Below are 27,256 nucleotides of genomic sequence, written 5' to 3'. Positions count from 1 at the left end.
TTAAAGATTCCTAATTTTGAACTTTTAGTTATAAAGCCAGTTAATCTAAAAAAAATCGATTACTTGAAAGTCATTCCTTAAAAAAAAAAACATTTATTTCTAACACTAGTGCGGGCCTCATGAGCTCTACACTCCTCCTACCAACCATGATAATGGTCATGTGGATGATGCATGTGCATCCATGGTGCACATGCTAGCATGTATGTCCACATTAGCATGTATTTCCATGCCATGTCACATGCTTACATGGACTCTCACATGTTGACATGGACATCACATCATTAGAGTACTCCACATAAGCAAAACCAATGGAACCAAAGCTCACCCAAAAAGAAAAAGGTCCCTTGCCAAATGATCGCCAAATAAATTAACCCCATAAGCTCATATGTGAATGAAATAAAGGTGAAAAAGCTCAATACCAAGGTGTTGATATCTTAAAACATGGTGCTTATGTGGAGGAATGTTTAAAGATGGACATGTTTGCTTTGAATACCTTGAAAAAACCACTTATCTACACCCATTTCAGCTTGAAGTATTAAGGGGCAGCAAGAATAGCTCTAATTATAGAGTTCCCCCTCCCCCCATGCACACGCAATAAAGTGTAATCACTTCTAATTTCACTAGAAAACAATGGAGTGTTAGATCAAGAGGTAGACATGTTTGACAATGCCTTAATTGCTAGAGCTCAATTGCATGCACACCAAGGGTAGGTACCTTTAGCTTTTTTACCAACACTACTAATTGGCATACCAATGTGGTCACTGTTCATGTACAATAAAATGTGTAAAACTATTCAAGGAGTATTATAGGCTACCTAACATACCTATACCTCCATTGGTTACCATACAAAACCACCACCACCACCTAAGCTAACATCACTAGTGGCCAATCAAGTTTTAATCAAGGACCATTAGAAGAAGGTGAGTACCCTTGCAAGTCAAAGTTAAAAAATTATTATCCTTGCTTCACTTCTACCCACCGCCATGACCATGCTTTAAGAAAACTAGCCATCAACTTTTCAAAAAGAGGCTCAACCAATGCTCAGCTCCATTTGGCCAACATACATGTCCAAAATTCTTCCTTTCATGTGATAACCTAACCTCATTCACACTTTGCTTATTGGCCAACCTCATTACATATCATCACTCAATTCCCTATCTTAAACCATGTGTAGGAGTTGAAGAAACGAGCCAAAGAAAGCACATAAATAAGTGCCAAAGAAAGCTACATTCTGGTTTTTTCACTAGAGGAGCATTTACACAGGCACACCTTTTGTCCCATGCCCATGCCCAACGCTTGGCAATATGCATGGGCTCTCTGCATCTAGTAGACACATCAATAGGCATAGATATCTCAAGAACCTACATTAAGCCTCATTATCATAGCCATCAAGGTACATTTTTTAGATAGGGGTAGGTGTAAGAGTAGCCCACGGTATGACCCATTACCTGGCCCTTCCTCAAATTCACAAGAACCTTTCATAGCCTCTTTTGCAATCCCACCACCCCCATTGATCCACACTACTTCTATCTTAAGTTCTTAATAACACTAAATCTCTCAAGCTATATAGGCCGCCCATACTAGCTCCATTACTAGCTCCATGGGCAAGTTTGCTGCCCATGCCTCGAACAGTGTACAACTTTCTATCTGCATCCATCTAGGCAAAGAGAGGATCTTCCTTCACCCCCTTAGCAAACAAGGAGCATTCTGGTGGAGTGAGGACACAACGGTAGAGAGACGAGCTAGTGCACCCACATTTGGAAGTTACAATTTTTTGGCTCTAAGGCAAGGTCCAATGACACATGCTTCAGCAAAGCAAAGATAATAAGATCTTGACTTGAACATTGATACTTCAAACATTTATAATAACACCAATGGTATACTCTAGGATCTAAGAGATAATTAAAAGCAAATTAAAATTAATGTTAATATTTTTTAATAAGATTTTGGAATGTCTTGGAAAAATATGACATTTTTGCACTTACAAAGATCTATGAACAAATGTACGAAAGAAGCCATCTGCTGCTGCTGATACTCTTTAATTTTGAGCATCTTGTCCCCACCACCACAAAACCCTCTTTTTGTTTACGACAACTCCACTTGTAAAATTGAGACTCTGGTAACCACAGGTAATGCGGCCAAGTCAAAATATAAATCATGATGAGTCAAAATGCACAAGCAATGGGGTCTAGTCAAAATACAAATCACTAGGAGTATGTTCAACAAGAAAAAGTGACAATGAAATGGTATTAACTTGCCTAACTAGTGTCGGCCCTAGAGAAGGTCATGCCTAGTTCATAAGCCTCTTGATGATGCTTGCTCAAGGACTTTGGATGGTGTACCCTATGGAGGAAGCTTTGAACTAGGCCATATGAGGCACAAAAAATGACATAGGGGCATTAAATCATGGCTTGAAGGATTAGAAACAAGAGCCTAAAGGCTAACTCAATATTTAACTAGGAGAGCCAAGCAAGTCTTGATAATTTTGGCTTATTTTAAGCCCAAAAGATGCATGAACAAAACCCAAAAAGTGCAGTTTAAGTGCTAGAAGTGTGTTAAATTAGGGCCTTAGAAAGGCAACATAGTCAGGCTAAACAAGGCCATGATTGCAAAGGTAGCATACTGTAAGTGTCAAATTCAACAAAACACAGAAAATTAAGGTGGTTAAGTTCTAAGGGAGCAAGTTAATTTAACAACAATTTAGGCCCAAAGAAGCAAGGTTTAGCTAAAGATGGATTGGAGTTAAATCCTGCTACAAGACCTTATGAGAGGTGCATTAAGGTTTGACGGCTATTGTATGTGGCTTAGAGATATTATCATGCACCACTAACCATGCCTAAGTTATTTCTTTTTATCTCTTATCTATCTCCCTTTATACCCATTATCTCTCTCTCTTGAGCTTGTTCACACAATCCACTTGGACTTTGCAAGCAATATACCTGCAAAAAACCTTGAAAGCTAAGAGAAGCCTTTCACTTTGAAGTTTATCTCGCCTCTCTTTTACAATGAAAGTTGAGAGGGGATTTCACATCTACTACATGTTACCTCTTGAGAAATATATAAATGCACATAGCACTCAACATGGAAGAGAGAGAGAGAGAGAGAGAGAGAGAGAGAGAGAGAGAGAGAGAGAGAGAGAGAGAGAGAGAGAGAGAGAGAGAGCATTGGCTATTAGATTTTATTTTTAATCAATATCACCCTTTTTTTAAGAGATATTATAATATATCAAGCCACATTATTAGTAATAAGGGGTAAAGCCATGTAAAAATCAAAGGATCTAGAGGTTAAAAAAATCTCGTTTTGTGATTTTAATCACGGCGGGTTGGTAATGTGGCTATGAGTTTATCGTAGGTGGAGTGCATTCCAACCATATTTATCTCTGTTTTGCCGTGTTTGTATTTTTTTTTTGGGGCAAAATGGGGGGAGATTAATCTCTCCCATTTTGCCCCAAATTTTTTTAATTGAATTTAACTACACATCATTAAGAGCACATTAACAAGGCACATTGAGAAGATAAAGCTCTCATAACATTTAGAGCACATTAAAAGATAAACATCGTGACATTAAGAAGATTAAGAGCACATTAAAAATAACTAAACAAAAATATATACTATTGTGATAAAAAGATAATATTATTCAAAATTACTATAAAAGACGAATTATAATAAAGAAATATCAAGAATAATATCAACACTACTAATCACTATCTTCTATTTTTCTCTCCTCTTGCACATTTTGATTGTTATCACCACATTGTAGTTTTAGTCTTAACCCTCACATTTCTATTGTTTTAAGGGCTGGACATTTCCATTACTTTCTGGCTACACATGGCCACGACTCGTAGTGACATGATCCTAAAGCATAACAAAAGCAACACAAGCACAACTAAGCATGACTCTAGCACAACTCTATGCATAAACTCTATGTATAGTACTTTTCTTAGCTATTTTTCTATCTATTGCTCTAATTTGCATGCTATGTTTATATGCATGTATACATAGAGCATACATAGCTCTATGCATGTAAACATAGAACAACGTATGCTTCATGTACACATGTATAGAGCTATGCATGCTCTATGTATGCATGAATAGAGCATATAAAGAGCTATGTATGCATAAGTAGAGCTATGTATGTATGCATAAAACTATGCATGCTCTATGTATGTATAAATAGAGCATGCATTACTCTATGTATGCATGCATAGAGCTATTATGCTATGTGTATGCATACATAGAGCATGCGTAGCTCGATGTATACATACCTAGAACTACCTATTATCTATATATATGCATAAATAGAGAATACATTGAGTATACATAGCTCTATGTATGTATGTATACAGTATAGATAGTTCTAAGTATGCTCTATGTATGCATACATAGAGCTATTCATGCTCTATGTATAAATAAATAGAGAAAACATAGCTCTATGTATGTATGTATACATAGAGCATACATAGTTCTATGTATGCATAACTTTAGAGTAAACATAGCTCTATGCATGCATACATAGAGCATACATGTATACATACGTAAAGCATAAATAGCTCTATGTATGCATACATAGAACTATCTATACCCTATGTATGCATAAATAGAGCATACATAGCTCTATGTATGTATACACAAAATTAGCTATGCTCTATATATACACACACACATAGCTCTGTGTATGCATACACATAATTATCTATGCTCTATATATGTATAAATAGAACTATCTATGCTCTATGTATGCATAAGCAGAGCATACATACCATACATATCTCTCTGTATGCATAAATAGAGCATACATATCTCTATGTATGTATGCATAAAGCATGTGTAGACTCTATGTATGCATAAATAGATCATAGATATCTCTATGTATGTATGCATAAAGTCTATGTATGCATAAATAGATCATAGATATCTCTATGTATGTATACGATCAGCATCCAAAAATAACAATTTGAACCTGATAATTTTAAGATCAATGATACAAATAGTGGGGATTTGGAAATGGGATTGACGACCCTAGAAATGGTTGGTAATCTGATATTTTGGATTAGTGATCCAGAAATGTCGGTGATCTGAAGATGGGATCGGCATAAAAAAATGTTGGTGATCGAAAGATGGGATTGTTGGTGGTGTGGATTTGGATTTGGCACAATTATATTTTTTTTGTTTTTTTTTTGTTTTGTTGCCGTGAGTTCATGGGCCCCGTGCCTAATTCATGTTTTTGTGTAATATAGGCACACCTACACTCAGTGGTGGGCTTTTAGAGACAAGGATTTTATCGTAGGTGTTTAATGCATATGTGATGTGTTGTTATGTATGTACACGGTTAAAGACAATTGAAGTATGCCTGATTCATGGCCCATTAGTTGCGACACCCTAGGATGCTTTGTTAATTTTATGGCGATAATTATCCGATGTGAGAATTAATAGAACATGGAGTTCTCAGGCAATGGGTCATACACTAGGCCAAGCAAAGAAAGGTTTCCCTTTCATCATCTTGCTAATTCCCCCCATCCAAAAATGTTTCTGAGAGGTGCTCAAAGTTGAGGTTTCCGTTAGAAGGTTTTCAATGAATAGTGCATGAGTGGGACCTCTCTCCGCCACTCCTTCAACTCAAACTTGACCCTTGTGCCTATCGCATCTTGCATAGGCAACTTTCCTTTGCAATTATGATTGCCCCTCTGGCACAAGTTACTTGAATTTGAACATGATGTGAAGGATACGATGTGGCGTGCATAGGATTTACATGGGCTCATTTTGGCCTTTAATAACTTGAGTTTGAACATGCTATGAAGGACATGATGTGGTGTAACACCAAGTCATGAAAAATTAGCACGAGTCGTGAGTAATCATTTGCAAGCTCTCATTCGAAATTTCACAACAACTTAGAAAATGGCCACTTTTTCGAACATGTAAACCCATTTGTAACAAAGAGTTGTAATTTTGTTTAAAAAAAGGCTATTTAAAAAAAACATATTATAGCATTACTTGATGGTTTCTTTGTCTCGACAAACAAGCTATTTTTCTAACAAAAAACAACATAGACACCACCTACAAAGCTATGTTTCCAAAACTTACCAAAACTCAATCTCAATCAAATTTGAGACTCTGGCAAAACAACTTTCATGGTTTTGATGCTTATGAAGCTGGGCATTCAATGAATACACCAAAAAACTTTAAGAGATATCACGATACTAGGCCTACATTCATGCAATCTTCAAAGAAGCTTGATGAATTTATAACTGTCAAGACAAGGGTAGGACTAGGCGGGAGTCGGGCTGTTTAGGGGAGTGTGGACAGCCAGGGCTATTTTAGCAGGCTTGGGTGGAGAGTTGCCCTATTCTCTTCTAGCAGGTTTCATGGAGGTAGGAGATTGATCTCGCATTGGTATCAGAGCATGGTTCTTTCCTCATCTTCAGCTTTCTCTGCAAAACATCACAACAGGCTGTGCACGACAACCATAGCTGTGAGGAGAGCAAGCTTTTTTATCTTTCTCTGTTGTTTGTAACCACTATAGCAGCAACAGCCGGCTATAAGATTTCTGCAGCCAACGCAGAAGCCATAGTATACACTGTTGTCAGCCGCTGTAGAGCCAAAAAAAGAAAAAGAAAAAGGAAAAAGGCCGTCAAGGCAAACCTTAGTTGCGCCATCAACAACAACGCCGCGTGTGAGGAGAACAACAGCTGCGCACAAGATCCCTGCTCAGCCGGCGACGACCAAGGGAGCACCAGCCCACTAGAGAGGCACAACCAGCCCACATCGGCCACAAGAACTGTTTTCAACAGTCGGACAACCGGCAATAAGCAGTCCAGCAGACGCATAAGGCTCAATAGCCGTTGCACAGCCGGTAGCGAAAAAAACCAATAGCCGGTCATCATAGCCAAACGGGGGCGAAGATTTTTTCAAAAAAAAAGAATGTATACTGCAGTGGAGAGAAACAACACCTCTCTTTCTCTCTCTCTCTCTCTCTCTCTGTGCTCTCACAGGCGAAAGGAGAGAAGAATCTCTCTCTTTCTCCCTCATATCGGCGGAAGGAGAGACAAAAAACAACCTCTCTCTTTTTCTCTCTTGAAGGAGAGAAGCATCTCTCTCTCTCTCTCTCTCTCTCTCTCTTCTCTCTCGTATCGGTGGAAGGAGAGTAGCAACACCACTACTCGAGCATCGAGGGGTGTTCACAAGAGCGAAGAGAAATTTATAGCAAGATGAGCCGGTTTTGGTCAGGTATTCATCTTCATCTTGCAATCGAATTTGATTTGTTACCATGACCTCATACATTTTGACCCGAGGGTCAGCAGCATGGCGGTCGTCCATCTTTGGATACCAATATGACTGATCTCGATGCGGTTGATCACGGATTTGTAGATTTGCGTGCACATACTTTGTTAGAATCACGCACACATCATATTGAACAAAGTTTACTTATTCTTTTTCAAAGTTTATAGACCATGCAAGAGACTCTTAAGCAATTGGTCGCTAATCTAGGGTCTCAGAGTGTCCCGGTTGATACTCCAGGGGCATCTACTCCTGGGGGTCAACGTAAGACACCGAAACGCCTGGGAATCAGGAAGTGGCAGCGATGCTCAAGAGCATGAAGCCTCCTATGTTCCGCGAGGAAGAGAGGGAGCATAATAAAGATGCAGTAGTGAACACTTTTTTACAAAAGTGGATGGACTTGCACCTTTTGAAGCGTTTTTCTGATGTTGTTCGCGTGCTCGGATGAGTCTCGGTGAGAGTGAGACCTATGACATGGGCCGCTTTTGAGGCACTTTTTCGAAAAGAGTTCTTATACCTGAGAACGAGAAGAGATGCTTGGGACGATTATAAGATGGAAGGTCTTACGTTGACCCAATATATTCTAAGTATCGCGACATAATTCTCAAGCTCGAAGGTTAACTTTGGATGATTTTCAGAAGGTACGAGGTTAACTTTGGATGATTTTCAAAAGGTACGAGGTTTTTTGCGTGGTTTAGATAATGAATATAAAACTAAGGTAGAGTGTCAGCTTGCTAACTACCTTGCCAGGGCCTTCATTAGGGGGAGTAATTCCCCATATGCTTCACCAATTTTATAGGTGAAGAAGAAAGACGGGTCTATACATTTATGCATGGACTATCATGGTTTGAATGCAATCATGATAAAGAATAAGTATCCGTTACCAGCAAGTTGATGAGCTTTTTGATCAACTGCAAGGTGTGCGATACCTTAGCAAGATTGACTTAAGGTCAGGCTATCATCAAGTTTGCATCCGCATGCAGGATGTGCCTAAGATATCTTTTCATCCTGCATCCGCATGCAGGATGTGCCTAAGATATCTTTTCATACCAGATTTGGGCATTATGAGTTTTTAGTTATGCCTTTCAGTCTAACTAATGCTCCAGCTACGTTTACGACGCTTGGATAGCGTCTTATGCCCATATCTTGGTCGATTTGTTGTAGTATTTCTTGATGATATTTTGATCTTTAGCCGTACTGAGAAAGAGATTTTAAACACTTAAGGTTAGTGTTTGAATTGCTAAGGCAAAATGCACTTTATGCTAAAAAGAGCAAGTGTGAGTTCTTTGCCTCAAAGATCCATTATTTGGGTCACATAATTTTGCTAGAGGGAATTCAGATGGATCCTGCGAAAGTAGAGGCAATCCTTAAGTGGCATCATCCAACCCATTTAGAGGAATTATAGATATTCCTTGGGTTGGTTGGGTTCTATCATAAATTCATTGGGTTGGCTGGGTTCTATCATAAATTCATCCAAGATTATGCTAAGTTAGCGGTTCCTATGAACGGACCAATTAAAGGCTAAGGGTCACAACTTTGTTTGGGATGCTGACAAACAACAAAGTTTTGATTGCCTTAAGTTTGCCATAGCTACTACACTTGTCTTGGCAATAGTAGATCCTAAAATGATCAACCGTTTGTGGTTGAAAACGGATGCTAGTGACCATGCAGTTGGTGCTATCCTTCTTCAAGGAGGAAGATTGGTAGCTTTTGAGAGGAAGAAGTTGGTGCTATCCTTCTTCAAGGAGGAAGAAGTTGGATACAGCTCAGCGAAATTATTCTGCGTATGAGCATGAGATTTATGCCATCATTTATGCTCTAGACAAGTGGAGACATTATCTCTACGGCGCTAAGTTTGAGATTATCTTTGATCAATCATGAGAGTATCAGATGGTTGACAACTCAAACTGATTTGAAAGGTCGTAAAGCTCGGTGGACAGAAATCCTCCAACAATTCGACTTTCAATTAAGGTATCGCAAGGGCCGATACAATGTCGTGGCTGATGCCTTAAGTCACATGCCTCAAGTCAACTCGATGAGTTTCATGAAGTTGAAAAGTGAATTTTTATATTCACTCAAAGGCAAGTGCGAACATGATCAATCATATGCACGGGTGTGGAAAGTTGTTACACGCAGGGATCCCTCACACTTCGCAGTAGCGAGTGTAGATGATAGTTCCACACCCATCTCTTCTCTTTCTAGGGACAAGCTTAATCATTGGAAGAATTTTTCTATCGATAATGGATACTTGTTACACAAAGGAAGAGTGTGTGTACCCTCGGACTCCGACACTAGGCACCAAATACTTTATGAGTGTCAGGCATACCAAGGGCTCAACCACTTTCTCTTTTCCTTTACGTGATGTACTAATCACATTTGCAGGACTGGTATTATGACACAGCCTGCCACTCCATGGTCTATCAACAGACCCACTAGATGAGGACTCTCTTGGTCCACTCAAAAACTGTGATTGCTGACCTGCATTCTGTGCAACCACACTTCCACTCACATCAGCCCCAACAGCTTCTTTTTTAGTAGCATACCAGTTGCTCATCTCATCAAATACAATATCCCTGCTTACCCTCAACTCACGTGTAGCAGGGTTATAACACTTGTATCCCTTTTGCTCAAGGGAATATCCAATAAACACACATTTTTCAGCTTTTGGATCCAGCTTAGTTCTCAGCTCATCTGGCACATGCACATATGCAATGCATCCAAAGACTTTCAGATGAGACAAATCTAGTTTTATGCCAATAAACCTCTCCTCTGGAGTTACATCATGTATGGCTACAGTTGGAGTCCTGTTCATGATGTATACTACTGTAGAAACAGCCTCAGCCCAATAACTATGCGGCATATTCTTCTCTTCCATCAATGCTCGCGCAATCTCAGCAATGTGCCTGTTTTTCCGCTCAGCAACTCCATTTTGCTGTGGAGTGTATCTGCATGTAAACTGTCTCTGAATACCATTCTTCTTCAAAAATTCAGAGAACTCATTGGAGAAGTACTCTCCCCCTCCATCTGACCTTAGGCACTTTACATATTTCCCTGTTTGCTTTTCAACCAAAACTCTGAAATTCTGAAAGTGAGTGAACACCTCACTCTTCTCCTTCATGAAATATACCCACACTTTCCTTGTGTGGTCATCAACAATGAATGTCACATAATACCTGCAGCCTCCCATAGACATGGTCTTCGTAGGACCCCATACATCTGAATGCACAACATCTAGTGCATTTTTGCTCACATATCTATTACGTGGAAATACATGCTTTGTTTGCTTTCCAAATTGGCATGCTTCACATATTCTCTGCATACCTTCCACTTTAAACTTTGGCAGCCCTGTCACAATTCCTTTAGTCTGCGTAGACTTCATTCTCTGCACATTCACATGTCCAATTCTTTTATGTCAAATGTCTGTGTCTGCAACAATTCCTGAACCATTTGCAAACATCGCATCACTCATTTCAGGCATGTCTACATCCAACGTAAACATTCTGCCCACTCTGTTGCCTTTTGCAACCAACCTGCACTTGCCTTTTGCAACCAACCTGCACTTGTCTTTAAAGTCTTCAACATAACAACCATCAGGGTTAAACCGAACCTGCAAACCCTGCTCAATCATCTAGCCAACTGAAACCAGATTCTTTGCTATGTTCAGAACGTGAAGTACATCTGCAAGATACTTCACTTTGCCATCCTACATAGACAATGGCACATCTCCAACATGGGCAATTTGATGAGTAGTGTCATCCCCTGTTTCCACAAAACCTGGTCTTTCCGGGTTTTTCAGCTCTTGAACCACTCCCCATGACTTGTCATGTGGCTCGAAGCACCGAATCCACATACCATACATCATCTTTTTGTGCTGCATCAACATTTTTAGACATGGCATTCATGACATGCTGCATAACAAACAACCTTTCATTATCCTCATTATATTTCTGCTTGAGGATGCATAGTTGTTTTGCTGCACTTTTCCATTTTGCATGTCATCGTGCTTCTTATAACATTCTGCCTGCACATGTCCAGGCTTACCACAATAATAGCATTCACGTGCATCATTATACTACCTTTGCCAATTTCCACGTCCTCTTTGACTCCCCCTACCTCTGAATTTGCCTCTTCCACCTGCGTGTTGTTGTTATTGTTGTTGTGTATTCTGGGACTGTTGTTGTTACTGCTGCTGTCCATAATTTTGATTACCTATTCGGCCACCTCCTTGACCGCGTCCACGGCCTCCTCTACCTCGTCCTCTTCCTGAACTTGTGTAGAAGGCCTGTTGCTCTGAACTGTTTTTGTTTTGTGAAGTCTGTTGGTCTTCACCCAAGCTCTTCTCTTCTATAATCAGCATAGACACCAAATCTATAAAGTTGGGAATGTTTTCCTGAGTCTGAATAGACGTCTTGAACGCCTTGTATTGTGGCCCGAGACCATGTAGACAGACCTCCACCTTATCATCATCATCTACTGACACCATCTACTGACACACCAATAGATGCAAGGGATTCCACAATACCCTTTATCTTCAACATATAGTCATTCACAGACATGCTCTTTTTCTCCACAGTATGAAGTTCATTCTTCAACTGTATCTTACGTGCCTTGGTATTTGTTTCATAAAACTTTACCAAGGTGTCCCACGCCTCCTTGGGGGACTTGGCATCCTGAATGTACCCAATCATGGTGTCCTGTATACTAATGGAGAGCCAATACATTACTTTCCTGGCTCCTTGGTTCCAGTCTTTAAACTCTTTCACATTTGCAGCAGTCGAATTTATGTCCGGTATCTCTGGTGCCTCTTCATGCTCACCTTCTATGTAGTCCCAATAGCCCTTTCCCATCAGGAAATTCGTCAACCTGAACCTCCAAGCATGGAAGTTATTCTTATCTAGCTTCTCAGCCACAATCTGGGTTATCCCATCATTTGACATCTTGCCAAACACACAATTTTACTAGAAACAGCACTCTGGTTTGTCCTGCACAAACTGCTGTATTTCCTGCAGCGGTACTGTAGTACTCTCAAATGTCACAACTAGTGACTTCAATGTGCATACATACACCCAATGGCAACTGTTGACCTCTTTGCAGCACCCACAGTGTCTGCACAGTCAATCTGTCTTCCTGCAGTTCTTAAAACAGAGTTCTGCAGAGAATCGATGACTTACCCACGCCGCAGTGCTTGAAATCGCCTGCTTTTTGAAAAACGGAGGTCCAGACGCGCCCGAAATACATTTTCGTCCCTGGAAAGTTTGTCCAATATAGGACGGTATAGTTGCCCTATAGCTTTATTCCCGCGAGAAAGCTCCTCAATCAGAGATCGTTTGCCGGTGCCTCCCATAGAGCTCCCGACAAGGGTGTAGTCACCAACACAAATAGGAAAGAGTAGTTGAAGCTCTTACCCTCGTACCGCTTCCTGTGGTTCTCTTGCTTGCAGCTCAGCCCTTAGCACGAACCAGGCTCTGATACCATGAAAAGATGTAGGGGGGAAGAAAGCTTGAGCTCTTGCAAGCACACACACACACTCACAAAACCCTAATAGAGAAGACACAAGGTGAGAGGCTGAAAATCTTCTTCTTCATCACTCAACACTCAACACACCATATACAAGATAAGAGTACACATAATATGAAAGGTACTCAACCAATACATACACGGGTTCTCTATAGTGTGAACCCAACTAAAGGAGCTGGCGCTATAACTATGCCAGTCTCTAGAATGGCTGTCACACAGCCTGTCATCCCACTGGCTGCATATCACCCAAGATCTCACCAACCATGCCAGTGGTGTAGGTGTGGGGCCTATCCCCCATGCGAGTCATCAGTATCCACCGCCTCACTAGACGAGCTCGATATCTCAACAGGAATTGTTCAGCAGTAAAAAGCTCTTGACGAGAAAAACGAGATGGACTTTCAAAAAGCCTCGTTACTTCAAAACCCAGACTCCATGGTACGGGAACCAACTGAGAAGACATCAATACACTTGACTGTCCCCTACTTGAGCTTGAATCCAGTTGAGGTTGCACAGATGCTTGCCTTGAAGTTTTAGAATTCTTGCTTGTATGAAAAACTTGAGATTGAGAAGCCATGACTTGCAAAAAAAGAAACAACCATGGCCAAAATTTAATCATGGATTCTAGAATCCACCAGAGAGGACAAAAGAAGTGATCATCAAAACTAGAATCCAAAAATAAGAAAAAACTTGAGATTGAGAAGCAATAAGTAACAACTATAGCTAAAACTTAATCATGGATTCTAGAATCCACCAGAGAGGACAAGAGAAGTGACTAGCAAAACTAGAATAAAAAAATAGTAGAAAGAGGAGTGGGATTCTAGAATCTTGCAAAGCAGGATGGTTGATAGTGCACATTAGTGCAGGCAACCAGGTTCGTGTGTAGCACAAAAATTCGAGGTCGACTACAAGGGAGTCGGGGCAATGTTTGTGGAGCAACTAATAGTGTGGATGAAACCATTCTTTGCATCCCTCAAGCCCCATCCGCAGCTCAGAACATCATTCAACTCAAAAGCCTCAAAGATTCAACAAAAAAGCTTCAATATGGGCAGCCAAATTTCAATGCAGCTATGTGTGATCATACGTAGCTGCATGTGATCTTGGGCATCAAACCATCAAAGCATCAAACCCTCTGGCAAACTCTAGCATATCCCCCACCAAACAAAAAACACACATGCAATCCACCTCTCTCTACTGTTGTCCCCTCCCTTAGTGAAAGGAGACGATTATTTGTTCCCCCATGGTCTAGCTATTTTGGAAGCCACACACCACACAAAATGAAGAGGCAGGTTCACGGGCTGAGAGAAGAGGCGATGACAGCCGAGAGAAGTGTAGATCATCCTATCTGCAGCTCGTGCATTAACAAGAGAAAACCAGCATGCTTTTGTGGCCAAAACTGCTTAGAGAAGTTGCAAACACAAAACAAAACAAGAATGTTTTGTCCCACTATGGCGACTGCTTGGAGGAGCCGATAGCTCAAGGTGGTGCGAGAAATCACAACACAAAATACAAGGTCGCATGTCTCTAGAGCGGCTCCAGTTCATGGCCATGCTCAAGCTAATATTCATCAGATCATTGGCGTTGTTGTACTCTATGGTACACTAATTCGCAAGATACACATAACACAATCAAGGTGATTAAGTACTGAACTGTTCTGAATGTTTGAAAGTGTGAGGGCATCCCGTGCCCTCCTTCTTTGAAGCGGCCAACCCGCTCCCCCTCTGTTTGTCTTGGAAGCATAAAAATGAGCTCAATCCCTCCTCTCTTGCAGTAGGGCTACTTTAGAACAACGCATTCACAAAACAAAATACATGCTTTTGTGGCCAACGCATGCACAAGAATGAGGGAAGAAGAGAAGAATGCTTTTGTGGCCAGCGCAAACACAAAACAAAACAATAATTCTTCAAGTGAATCAACCATGTTAAGTTTGCAAAACAAAGTGGCTCACCTCCTCTCGTAGCATGCACATAACGCTGTAGGGAATTATGTCATTAAAAACAAAATCTTCAAAGCTTCATAAGGGAAAAAAGCTTCAACATGGGCAAGATAGCTTTAACAGAGCTGTGTCTTAGCTTAGGGGGTCTACACAAAATCAACCACACAAAAGCTTCAAATCAACAAGTAGCCTCCACCCGCTTAATAGCTTTCTCCTTAACAAGCTTGCATGTTTTCTCTCCTTCTTCCTCACAAACCCTTGTGCTTTTTGGATTCCAAAATCCACTTCTTCTATCAAGTTAGATTCTAGAATCCACTTCTTGTGTCAAGTTGGATTCCAGAATCCACTTATTCTGTCAAGTTGGATTCCAGAATCCACTTTTTGTGTCAAGTTCGATTCTAGAATCCACTTCTTCAAGGAGGCTAGATTCTAGAATCCAATTTTGCTCTTGAGTTGGATTCTGGAATCCGGATTATCACAAAGTAGGATTCTGGAAGCCACTTTGTCTCACAAGCTCAGTAAGATTACCAAAATTTACTCAAAGCAAAGATTTTAAAAAATAGCTTGCACTTCATGTTTTGTTTTTTTACCAAATAATTAAGATTTTAACAATAATACTCAATTTTCTCAAAACTTTGGATTTCATTTCACCAAAAAATTTACAAGTTTGAATTTTTCACAGAATTGCAAAAAGGATTCTGGAATCCAAATGTTTTTTCCACTTGAGATATAGACCATTATTTTTCATTCCAAATTTTTTAAAAATAGAATTTAGAAAAGAGAGTCATTTTTTAGTTTAAAATTCTAAGAAACCAACATGATTTTTTAAATTTTTTTAAAACAAAAATTTTTAGGTGGATTTTTTTAATTTGTAGTTGTAGAATATTTTGTGATTTTTATTTGTTTTAAAATTTTGAGGCAATGTAATAGACAAAAAAATAAAATATTACTCCTAAAAATTCAAATTTCAAAAGTTACCTTGAAGTAGAGTTTGCACAAAAAAAAGACATGTTTGTAGAGAAGATAGTCGAGTGCTCCAAAGCTCCAAACACAACTAGTACATGTGAAAAATGAACCTCTCCCTCCCCTTTTAAAGCCTCATGGTTTCTAAATTTAGAATTATTTATTTAATAAAATATTAAAATTATTTTTCCATTGAAAAAATAATAACCCTACTAAGAAACCCCTTCAAAAGTCCACTCTAGCAAATGGAGCTTCTAAGTAGTCCTAGCAATTCACAACCCTTTTTCCCTTCTATCTCGTTAACACCTTCTGTAAACACAAATTTGAATGCTAATGAAGAAACTCCTTGTTCTAGACGGTGCTTAAGAAGAGTTTCATTTGATGTGGTCAAATAAGAACCACAACAATTAATGGAAATGTAGCAGTCAATGAGAGAGATAATGAGAAACGATGACCTCGAATGGCAAGAGGTGAGAGAAAGCAGCGACTTCTTTCAAGGCTAGCGATTCGAGAGACATGTAGAGATTTTTGTTGTGATAGAAATTGTTTGAGGAGCTTAGGATTTCAAAAAATCAAACTAGAGTGTAGATATTTTTCCAGTTTAGGGAGAGGTCCACAAAATGTGTTCTTAAGGTCTTGTGTGTGACACTCCACCTTGTCAACTAAATATGTGGTCTCAGATGTTCTAGTTTTCGGAGCAAGTTTCTTAAAGGTATTTTGTATAAGCAATCTGAGAATTAAAAAAATCTTAGCAAATGTGGCCCAAGAAAGTTTTTCTTTAACATTGAACATACATGAAACCCCCCAATATTGTTTCCTAAAGCAATGGTTGAGAAACTTTATCACCTTCAACAGAGAAGTTCTACCTAACTCAAACTTCACACATCTCCTCGACAATTTTATTAAAAGAGACGTGTAAAATTTATATGTGGAGTGCAAAAAGAAAGTCTAAACCCCACTCTCTCACTTCCCTCTTTCTTGAGAATATGGAGACACAATTTCTCTCATGTCAAAATTCCCAAGAACAGCACGATGGGTGTTTGCCAAATATGTGCGGAGCTGAAAGCAAAGCGAGACACAACAAAGACTACATAAGAAAAATGTAAGTTAAGTTTGAAGTTCTAGATCTTTTAAAGTGGCCGTGTTGGTTATTTTGAATTAATTTTTTATATTTAAAAAATATTGACACTCTTGAATCTCTTTTACAATGCCCATTCTACATGCCTTGAAGATCCACATGGAGAAGCAGAGCACAGAGTGTCAAAAATTAGCAAAGCACAGGAAAAAGTGTTTAGAGAAGAAGGAGAAATATTTAGGCCTTGTTATTGATGGCATAGATCAAAAGAAAACCATGTTGCCTCTTTTTATGCATCTCAAGGAGGAAAATGTTATCCAACTCCATGTTGTAGGAGCCTTAGTTTTCAATGGTGTCATGTCATCAAGAATCTTTGTTAATTTTCCTAACATTCATAACGTTCCTAATTTGACAATCACCACCATTCAAAACATCATCAAAGAATGGCAAGGAGACCTACCACTCGTTCTCTACTTACAACTGGATACCACTAGCATAGAAAATAAAAACCAAGTTCTCCTTGCATACTTGAATATGCTGGCACAAAAGAAGATATTCAAGAAAGTCAAGCTTGGGTTTTTGTTGGTGGGATACACATATGACCATATCGACTAGATGTTTAGTAGGTTCTCAATCAAATTGGCAAAGAAAAGTGCATTTGACCTTCCACAGATCTGCACCTTGTTAAAGGATGCATATGTTCCCAAGCCCTCCATTAAAATAATGGAAAAAACATATTGCTTTGCAACTAGCAAGTCCACTAACATGCCATCATTTGTACATCTTAATGATCATAGTTTTTAGCATCAATTTAGAATTAAGGAAGGGGAGGAACATACTCTCATATGGTCCAAAAAATACTCAAACTCTAAAGATTGGTTGCCAGAAGAGGGTTTGAAGTTCTTACTATTTGTTCCTTATTGTTGTGAAATTAAACGAGAAAAGTACATGCTGCTCTCCACAACAAGTGAGACATAAAAACTGAGAAAGAAAATATCTCTGTTAATTTTCTACAATGCTTGAACAAGATCAATGAGATAATATATGCTGTACATGTGTATTTTTTAGCGAGCTCTCTAGCATGGTGGGATATTTTTTTTGCAATGGAGGAGAAGGTGGTTGAAGAGTTTAGGGATGACACATTTTAGCTACAACATGCATTTGTGTGGCATGAGAGTGGCCTTAGTGAAAGGAGTAACAATGATGTGGCTGTTGGTGTTAGCGATGCGTCAATTTCAGTAAAGTTATTGTCTTTTGTTCATGCAAAAACAAGGGAAACATATGTTGGTCCTAGGAAGAGTAGAAATTGTCGACAACAAGAGAAACAAATGTCAAAAGGAAATGTAAATGAGCTAAGTGAGGGCATAATGATCACGGTTCTTGCTACCAATGATGAAATGATAATCCATGTTGGCTTGTAAAAGTCACAAATGTTTTCAAAGAGTAGGATGTATTGAATGTTGTGGAGTGCATTGGTATCGAACAATTGGAGAAGATCCATTGAAAGGTAAGTACGATCTTGAGATGGTGAAACAAAGAAGAAAGGGGAAGAAAGCAGGAAGTTGTTGCCATGTAGATACTCTCAATCTAGAGGATGTAGAAATCCTTGTGTATGGGTTTGATTTGAAAAAGCATAAACTTCTTCTTTCCCTTGATTTGACAAATAACCTCTTTATCAATAAGTAGCATTAACAAAAAATATTGGTTACTCTACTTGGCAAAGCTAACTTTATCCATAGTCACCTTCACCCACATAGTTTTGAATTCATGCCTTAACTTTCTAATGATGTTTTATGGTTGGAGTGTGTTTTTAATCAAATAATGTTTGTACTCTTAAACCACCACTAAGCACAAAACATGGAAAGAATGGTGGTATTTTCTTTTATGCATTGGGCTATTGGGATTCTGATTTCATGGTTTTAGGTGTGTGGTTTCTGCTGTGCTAAACTTGTTACTTTCCAGCCTTTCTTAGCTTATGCATGTTTTCAAAAAGTACTGCCAGTGTATGACTAGATAAAGGCACATTAAAACCTCCTCTCCAATGGCATAGTGAAATTTCACACTAACTAGTAAATATTGAGGTGCCTTTTTCTACTAAACAGGTGTTATGCCTTTGTTATGATTATTTTATCAAATGAAACATTTTTTATATAATTTTTTTTTAATTTTCTTATTTTGATGTAGATTCTTGAATCATCAATAGCTTCACACTATGAATCATCAATGACTTCACACTATGAATCCTTTTTTTAAAAAAGGTAAGTTTTTATATCCACTCAATAGAAGAGTGTTTTTCATGTAATAATTGTTTCATGATGTGTTCAAACCTTCTTTCTTTTCTAAGTTTGTCACATGGAGAATTTATTTTGTTATATGATAGTATTACAGTTTTTCTATTTTCTTTATATGTTTGATGGAGACCTGTAATTATTAGCAGCTTTGTTCCATGGAGCTTTATTTTGAAAGGTAATATATAGCTTCTATTTTAAAAAACGTTTTTTTTCTTCTATGTAATCTTGCTCAAGAGTCATCGATTTCACATCAGGCTTGAATTTCAAGGATTAGATTTTATGAATTTCAAGAATGATTTTATACATCTTCTGTGCATGTTTTCATGTGATGTTTTAGTAGCTTGTACATTTAGATGTCCAAGTATTGATGGCATGTATTTTGCAAACTTTAAACAAGGGCTTCAACAAGCTTTCTTAGGGTCAAAAAAACTTTAGGTAATTATCTAGTATAGTATATTGAGTGTTAGTTATGTGAAGCATGATGCCAATGTACATCTACAAACTTTAGGTAATTATGTAGTATAGTATATTGAATGTTAGTTATTTGAAGCATTATAACAATGTACATCTACTATAGCTTGTAGGCATTATGTGTAAGGTCAAAATAGATTTTATAGATATTTGATGTAGCTTTGGTATACATGGCATAATATAGCTTGTAGGCATTATGTGTAGGGTTAAAATTGATTTGATGGATATTTGATGTAGCTTGTAGTAGGTAGGATGTGTAGGGTCAAAATAGATTTGTTGTAGTAGGTAGTATGTGTATGTGTAGAATTGATGGATATTTGATGTCGTATCTAGCATCAAGAACATTATCTAGAATTTATATAATCTATCACCATGTAAGGTTCTCCTCTGATGCCTTAGGATTTTGAGAAGTGAAAAAATATTCTCTCAAATTTTAGCTACTTGACTAAAATATCAAGTAGTGTACTCAGCCTTGTAGAGCATATTCTACAACCCCGTACTCTAGTTCTCAAGGGCTACATCATGTTTCAACTTTTATTGCATGTTCAAAGGTGCCTCTATTTCTCAAGGGCTGCATCATGTTTCAACTTGTATTGCATGTTCAAAGGTGCCTCTCCCATCCCCATTTTTGGCAAGCAATTTCTTAATCAACATGCGTCCTACTATCTTGTTAAGGTGCCTTGCTAGTCCATGCAAATGTAGTACTCTTAATTGATTCATGCCATAGTTTATGTTCCCAAGACTTAAGCAACTATAAGCATAAAAGAAAATGTGCTTGCACTCAAAGAGAGGCCTTCATGTTGTACTTGTTTAGAGACTTCATGATTTAGGACATAAGAAGAGTTCAAGTGATAGCATGGTGGACAAGAAGCTACTCAAGCACTTGTCATGCTTTTACAAGTGCACAGAACTTGGCAAATATAACCAAGTATAATTCAACGTTTTAACAACACAAGTTTTTGATTCCTTGTGAGCTGCTCCTATGCTGCCAAAGGCTTTTAGAATTGCTACTGTATATGGAGAAGTTTGAAACAATCTAGTGCTTGCTTAGCTTTACCATGTTTGGCATATCTTGGAATGAGTACAATCCATCCTACCCTTATGTATGTCAAAAAGTTCTTTGTTGTGGCTCTTGCATAAAATGTGTGACAAAAGTGTTTTGAGTGTGCCCTAACAAAATCATGTATTGCAATGTCTATGTAAATCATTTCTTGGTGCTAAGGCGATATAAATAGTATCTCAACCTTCTCCCCATTTTGTTCTAATTCTCTTAGTTTGAGCTCTTTATTAATGTAGGATGGAACATAGTGAGAGCTAGCTGGGCAGAATTGAATGCCCATAATTACTCTTATAGAATTCTTGCACCTTAAATTTCTCAAACCCATGGCCATGACACACCCATGTATATGAGTCCTTACCTTACATACATGTGCTGATAAACCTGCAAGAAAAAAAAACTCCTTATCAAGTCATATGGACCTATAGATAAGGATAGGAATCCCAAGAGTCAGCAACTAGAGCAAAAATTGGTGGACATGAGATTAACATGCCATGGGCTTTTTATTAAACATAGTCAAAACAACACCCTAAAAGTGAAGCCATCTATAACTTAGTTTAGTATCATCTCATAGTTGATTGATTGTGCTGATTGCGGCATATGTTGGTGTTTATGCACAGGCACAATGAGTGCCTGAAGAGCTTCTTGACCAAGATGTTTTTGCTAAAGAACAATGAGTGCTTGAGGAGCTCCACAATGTTGATGCTAATGGTTGGGTGATGCCAAAGAGGAATATGGCTCTTGGAAGCCTGTAGCTACTCTTGCAACTTCTCAATTTTAGAATCCTTTTCTTGCAGCTACAATATGATGCTTCTTGTCCTGCATACCAGCTAGATCATGTTCAGGCTTCCTTACATTTGAGAGCACCACAACCATCTCCAAATTTAGCAAATCCTTGTTTGTGATCTGCTTATTGTTAAGTTCCTCTTTGGCTTCCAAGTTAGCTCTCTTAGCATCCATGTGCTTGTTTACTACATGGTGTCTTCTACTCTTTTGTTTTCTTACTCTTCAACTTGCTAACAGACTTTAGATGCACTACCAAGTTCTTTTGGCCCTCCAGGCTACTAGTCCTCTTCTTTGATTCTAGCATCAGTGCTTTGCAAGCTGTCCCATTATGCTCTTCATGTTGCTTATGTAGCCTCCAAGGTACTCTCCACTCTTCATTTCAAGGCCAAAAAAATTCACCTTGAGAGACATAAGAGAGTGCTTGCCCTTTGCTCCATACAACTTTGCCATCTCATCCCACATTCGGTCTGCATGTTGGGCCACATGATAGATGAGATTTTTATCCATATTTAGAGCTATAAAGGACTAGGCTCATTCATCATCTTCCATAACTTTGGAATCATTAAATTTCACCACCTTCATGCCTTTCACCAAGGGCCACAAACCCTTGCCCATGAGAGCATACCGCACTTGGACTTGCTAGGTGTGAAATCCTTCTCCATCGAACTTGTCAATGACATATCTTTTGACATGAAGATGATGGGGAGGTAGGAGAGGTCTTACTACTTGCCTTATAGAATGGCAAGAGTAGTGTCTAGCTCCTTATAGAATGGCAAGAGTAGTGTCTAGCTCCTTACAAACCGGATGTCCCACAAGAGAAGAAAAACAAGCTTAATGATTGCAAAAGCAAATGCTTATGGCAAAACACTATAAAGAATTGCATATAAATAAGGCCTTAAATCCAATCAAGGCATGGGCATGTAAAAAAGGCTTTAGTCATTTTTATTAAGAAATTACCCTTAATGTATAAAAGGTACCCACAAGTCCTACTACCGTGTGGACGCTTGGGTAGAATAACTGGCTGTGATACCATATAGAGATTCAAACTACGAGTGCACAGTGGGGTGTGCGTGAGTAGTGCAAGAAGTACTACGAAGAGAATCATGGTGGTGAGAGAGAAGTGGATGAGCTCAAGGGAAGCAACACAAGATAAGGATTATGTGGAGAGAGAGAGATGGAAAAAAATGCTTATCACATGCTTTAGCTAAAAGAAAGACTCACACATGCCTTTCTCCTCTCACACAATATTGAGAGAGAGTCGACGCCTTTATAGCTTCTAGGGTAGGGTTTGCTACACACACACACACACCTTATCTCTATCATGAGCAGAAAACTTTAATAGTTTATACTTTCAGCTTGGTTATTCGCTTGTTGTGTGTAGTAAGGTGTTGACTTTTAGTTTGCTTGTTTGCTTGTTGTATGTAGTAAGGTGTCAAATTTTTGTGCACCACAAGGACTCCTTGAGCAAGAACTCTACCACTTCATTGATAAAATGTGTGCTACTGATCACTCACTATTTCTAGTGTGTTGTCGATCACTCACTATTTCTAGTGTACCTCCAATCACTCACTATTTGTAGTGGGCAACCAAAATGTGTGCTACTGATCACTCACTATTTTTAGTGTACCTCCAATCACTCACTATCTGTAGTGGGGAACCAAAATGGGTAATCACATTCTTGTAGAGGAACTTGGTGGTAGCCCTATGCATCAACCTTTTGCATAGCTTTGGCCTTGGATCATTTTGTGAAATAATATGTGATGATGATAAAATGTGCCTAGGCTCCCTTCTTCCCTCTTCTTGCTTGCTTGTATTCTTATTGTAAGATTCCTCCTTAGCCTGAATAATGAATAAAAATTCTAGAGAGAGGTAATTTAATATTGAGATATTTTTGGATATAAAAATTCTATAAATATCAAAAATATATTTCCCTGAAATAGAAGTTCAAAATAAATTCTCCAAGGTGCATTAGGAATCAATTAAAAATAATTTAAAAGACCTTAGCCTAAGGGTCAAGATTTTTGAAAACTTCTAGATTATGATCCAATTAAGGTTCTTATGGGCCAATAAGATTAATCCAAGTGTTGGGATGAGATAAATCCAATGAATAAAAGAAAACACCCAAAAATGAGTAAATGCTCACATAAGATGAAGAGTTGACTGAGTACAAGGCTTATTAATTAAAAATTAAGAGATATTACTAAAAAAATGAGATATTTTAGAGAAATGATAAATTTTTGACACCTTGGTAAGGAATGGGAGACCTTTGAGGTAGGTGCCTCCTTCACATGTGTGGGAGGGTTTTAAATTCAAAAATATTAAGATATTTTTATCTCTCCTCTCTCCTCGATCAAACTTGATTGAAATGGGAGCTAAACTGGTCCAAATCTTGATTGAAATGGGAGCTAAACTGGTCCAAATCTTGTCCAAATTCAGCCAAACTAAAGCTGGAAAATATTTTTATCTCTCTTCTCTCCTCGATCAAACTGGATCGAAATGGGAGCTAAACTGGTCCAAATCTTGTCCAAGTTCAGCCAAACTGAAGCTAGAAAATTCTAGAACTTAGTTGGACTCAGTTTGTGGCCTCCCTCACCTATAAATAGACCCTCATTCTTTTGTATTCTCATCTATGAAATATACCATGCAAGTATTACATTAAAATACTCATATTTTCTATTATCACTTAAAAATCCTCTACTTTTGGAGAGATTGGAGCTTCTCTCTCTCTTCAACAATCCTTGGACCTTTCTTCTCAACATACTAAACCAATTGATTAGTTGGGGGCTTCCTTATAAGATAAAGAAGCAAGCCAAATCTAGAGGTAAGAAGTAATTTCATGGTTTTCATTAATATTCTCAAAAGATTTCACTTCTCAACCCCTCTCAAGCTTGAGAAGTTTCAAATTAATTGTTGTCAATGCAAATCAAGCTTTCTATAATAATTCTAATGATTAATTACAAAAAAAGTTAATCTTTATGCTTAATTAGGATGCTTTTTATGTACATCTCTCTCTCGCAAAAGAATAGTCATTCCTATGACTAATTATTTAAATGGATGCTTCTCATTGATAAATTCTCAATTCAAAAATCAAACTCTATGCTAGTTAAGATGGAGGTTAAGAAAATAGCTTTTTTATGCTTTTATGCTAATAAAATTATGGTAAACTTATGATTTAATTCCATGAATTTGATTTAAGTCTAAAGATAGTTATTCTATCATAATTGTATTACAAAGTCTTATTATTTCTAGAAATATTAAAAATTATCAATATTAGCAGGGAAGCTATGGCAAAAATTTTAGAAATTAATACATAACTCATTTTTATGCATAATGTGAAAAGAGGACTTCCTACTATATTCTAGGATTAGTCAACCTATGCTAAAAGAATGATTTTCATCACATTCATGAAAAACTAATTTGTAGTATTTATGCGTAAATAATTAATTAGAGAAAAGAGAAAATTTTGGTATTTTTATTTTTATGTAAAAAGAGGAATTCCCATAATAATGGGGATCCATGTAATTAAATGGAAAAAGAGAAAATTTGATATATTGAAATAATGAATATTTTTATTTAAATTTAAAGAGATTTTAGATAAATTTATTTTATGCATGAGAAAATTTAAATGATAAAAGAGGAATTCCCATGACATCTAGGATTCAATCATTTAAATGGTAAAAGTAGAATTATTGGCATAATTGAATTAATGGATATTTTTATTTAAATTTAAAGAGAAATTTTAGATAAATTTATTTTATACATGATAAAATTTAAATGATAAAAGAGAAATTCTCATGACATTTGGGATTTAATCATTTAAATGGTAAAAGTGGAATTCTTGGTATAATTGAAATAGTGAATTTTTTATTTAATTTAAAGAGAAGTTTTAGATAAATTTATTTTATGATAAAAGAGGAATTCCCATGACAATTGGAATCCAATCATTAAATGAGAAAAAGAGAATTTAAAGCTTATTCAAAAAAATGGATATTGGTAAAGAAGAATTTTTATGGTATTTAAGTAGAGAAAGATTTGAATTAATTTTTGGTGACAAAAGAGGAATTTTCACCAAAATTCCATCTAGAGAATTAGAGTTGATAAATTAAAGTGGTAGAAAGAATATCTTTAGATATTCATGTGAATAATTCACCAAATTGATATTTTCCAAAATTAGAGATGTTTTTCCTATTCCAGTTCTTAATACAAAGAATTGACTACCGTTGAATTAACCTAGTTTTTCCCAGTCAGTCAAATGATGGGTAGATTACCCTGATGAGAGATCAATGATTCTCATTATGAAAATATGGATTAAGAAAAAAAGGTTTTGTGGAACCAATCTCAAACCAAGAATTTTACTTGCATAGAACCTCTGTTTTCTTTTAAAGGACTGTTTTACGTGCGCCAGAATGTTGGAGGAAGCATTTTCTATGTGTTTAAACTAAGAAGAGGCTTGTTGCAATAGCTGGCGCGCGGGGAGTCGCCGAGGGACATCGCTCGTGTGACAAAGCCTACCGAGGTCTTGACCAGTCTCGGTGTACGGTTAAAATGGTACGCTTCCGGTACAATGGGCGAGGACCAACGAAGCAGTCCCTGAGTGAAGAGGACACCTAAGTAGGTTCCTAGAGGGTTTTGACCACGTGATGCACGGGCTCGCGGTTGCTAGGACACCCATGCGTGTGTCGAGGAAGATTCGGATGGACTAAAAAGAATGACTTTTGTGAATCAAATTTTGATATTAAATCTTGTTGGTTGGCCAGCTGCTGGTCTTCAACGGAGAGTCCAGATGACATATTTTGTAATACAATGGACTCAATATTTTGGAGGATTATGATACATAATACTATGATTTTCATTGAAGGATTGCTTTAAAGACAACCAATTCTGTTATAATGGCAATTTCATATTGGGTGTGTATGCGATATGCCTACCTTAATTTTTGCATGAAACGCCGGCTAGGGGGCCTAGGAATTCTTTTCCTTGCGGTACCTGGGCAAAACATAACCAAATCTTTATAAAGGAATCCCAAATCGGGCGGTTGGCTAATAGGCTAGATTGGAGGATTCACGTGATACAAATAAGTTACGATTAGTTACATTAGTTAGATTAAGTCCTAGGAAGACCCTTGTTATATGGGAAGGAATCAGCAGCCTCGTTAAAGGAGGAAAAAAGTGGTGATTCTATGGACCAAGTGCAAGTCTCTTCTTTGATCTGACCATGTGACTTCAGGTTCGGTCGGATCAGTTTGAATAGTTAAGACTTTGACTCATTAGATTAATTCTCCTATTAGATGATTTTCCTGGTGGAATCGCCCGTGCCTTCCGGGCAAGGAAAGTTTTTCCGGGCTTGGTTTCAGAGTAACTACTGGGCTAGTCTCTTGTCCGGATATCTGTGGGCAAGGCCCGAGTGTGGATCCTTGCCCCTACGTAAGAGGCTGACACTACTTTCGCCACACCAGGGACCTCCTTAGAGGGGGCACGGCGAAGGGGGGCGGGGATCTCACAGCAGCTGGTATCAGAGCTTTGTTGAAAGCTAATAAGGAAAAATGAATTCTTATCAAAAATTTATAATAAAAACCCAAAAAGAGCATTTATATATTGTATTTTCATTCCTTAAGCTATTTTAAAAGACCTTAGCCTAAGGGTCAAGATTTTTAAAAATTTCTGGATTATGGTCCAATTAAGGTTCCTATGGGTCAATAATTTTAATCCAAGTGTTGGGATGAGATAAATCCAATGAATAAAAGAAAATACCTGAAAATGAGTAAATGCTCACATAAGATGAAGAGTTGACTGAGTAAAATTAAGAGATATTACCAAAAAAATGAGATATTTTGGAGAAATGATGAAGTTTTGACACTTGGTAAGGAAGGGGAGACCTTTGAGGTAGGCC

The 27,256-nt window shown here is 37.9% G+C and overlaps 1 pseudogene; it reads left to right on the top strand.

The window, feature by feature from the left end:
- Positions 1-17,377: 17,377 nt before the first annotated feature.
- Positions 17,378-18,183, top strand: LOC147606182 (uncharacterized; annotated as a pseudogene).
- The last annotated feature ends 9,073 nt before the right edge of the window (positions 18,184-27,256 follow it).

Source organism: Cibotium barometz, chromosome 58, assembly GCF_041138505.1.
Source record: "Cibotium barometz isolate CiBa-2024 chromosome 58, ASM4113850v1, whole genome shotgun sequence".
Taxonomy (NCBI): domain Eukaryota; kingdom Viridiplantae; phylum Streptophyta; class Polypodiopsida; order Cyatheales; family Cibotiaceae; genus Cibotium; species Cibotium barometz.
The sequence above is the reverse complement of the archived record's forward strand: the minus strand, read 5'-3'. Positions and strand labels throughout refer to the sequence as shown.